The sequence below is a fragment of the Galeopterus variegatus genome, unplaced genomic scaffold (genome assembly GCF_000696425.1).
Source record: "Galeopterus variegatus unplaced genomic scaffold, G_variegatus-3.0.2 Scaffold2286, whole genome shotgun sequence".
In the NCBI taxonomy this organism is placed as follows: domain Eukaryota; kingdom Metazoa; phylum Chordata; class Mammalia; order Dermoptera; family Cynocephalidae; genus Galeopterus; species Galeopterus variegatus.
Genome location: NW_007728397.1, coordinates 158,273 through 159,555, shown reverse-complemented (window position 1 = coordinate 159,555; position 1,283 = coordinate 158,273).

The following is a 1,283-nucleotide window of genomic DNA, read 5'->3' as shown; positions in this document are numbered from 1 at the left end:
TCCTCCCTTTTGGGGGATCCCTTACAAGAGGGGACCTTTACAATCTCTGTGCTGGGGCTGGTCCCTGGCAGATCTTGTGTTTCTCTGTTGATTCTTTGCCTAGATGATCTGTCCAATATTGACAGTGGGGTATTCGGGTCCCCTGCTATTATGGTATTAGTGTCTATTTCCTTCTATAGGTCTAACAGAGTTTGTTTTATGAATCTGGCTGCTCCAATATTGGGTGCAAACATATTTATGATTGTTATGTCTTCTTGATGGATCAGTCCTTTTATCATTATGTAGTGTCCCTCATTGTCTCTTTTTATGGTTTTTAGTTTAAAGTCTATTTTGTCTGATATGAGTATAGCTACTCCAGCTCGTTTATCTTTTCTGTTTGCTTGGAAGATCTTTTTCCATCCGTTCACTCTTAATCTATGTGAGTCTTTATGGGTGAGGTGAGTCTCTTGTAGGCAGCATATAGTTGGGTCGATCTTTCTTATCCAGTCAGCCAATCTGCGTCTTTTGATTGGTGAATTTAAACCCTTGACATTAAGGGTTGTTATTGAGAGGTATTGCTTTATTCCTAGCATTTAATTATTTTTATGATTTTCTTCAGTGATATTTGTTCCTTGCTTTCTGCTTTGCTATTTGTTTTCTGTGTTTGTTGGTTCCTGAGGTTGCCTCTAGTGACTATGATCGTTTGTTTTCTTTTCATGATAGTCATTTTTATTATAGTAGTGGATTTTTATTTTACTTGGATTGTTATGGCAGTGGTAATTATCTTCCGGGATCCAATCCCAGTACTCCCTTGAGAATTACTTGTAAGGGTGGTCGTGTGGTGATGAACTCCCACAGTTTTTGCTTGTCTGAGAAATATACTATTTGCCCTTCATTTCGGAAGGACAGCCTTGCAGGGTAGAGTATTCTTGGCTGGCAATCTTTGTCTTTTAGTATTTTGAATATATCATCCCATTCCCTTCTAGCCTTTAGGGTTTGTGTTGAGAAGTCTGACGTTAACCTGATTGGAGCCCCCTTATAGGTGATTTGATGCTTGTCGCTTGCAACTTTCAAGATTCTCTCTTTGTCCTTGAGTTTAGTCATTTTGACTATAATATGCCTTGGTGAAGCCCTTTTTGGGTTGAACACATTTGGGGATCGTTGAGCTTCTTGGATCTGAAGATATGTGGTTTTTCTTATGTCTGGGAAGTTTTCTGCCACTATTTTGCTGAATATGTTTTCAATACAATCACTTTTTTCCTCCCCTTCTGAAATACCCATGATTCAGATATTTGAGCGCTTAA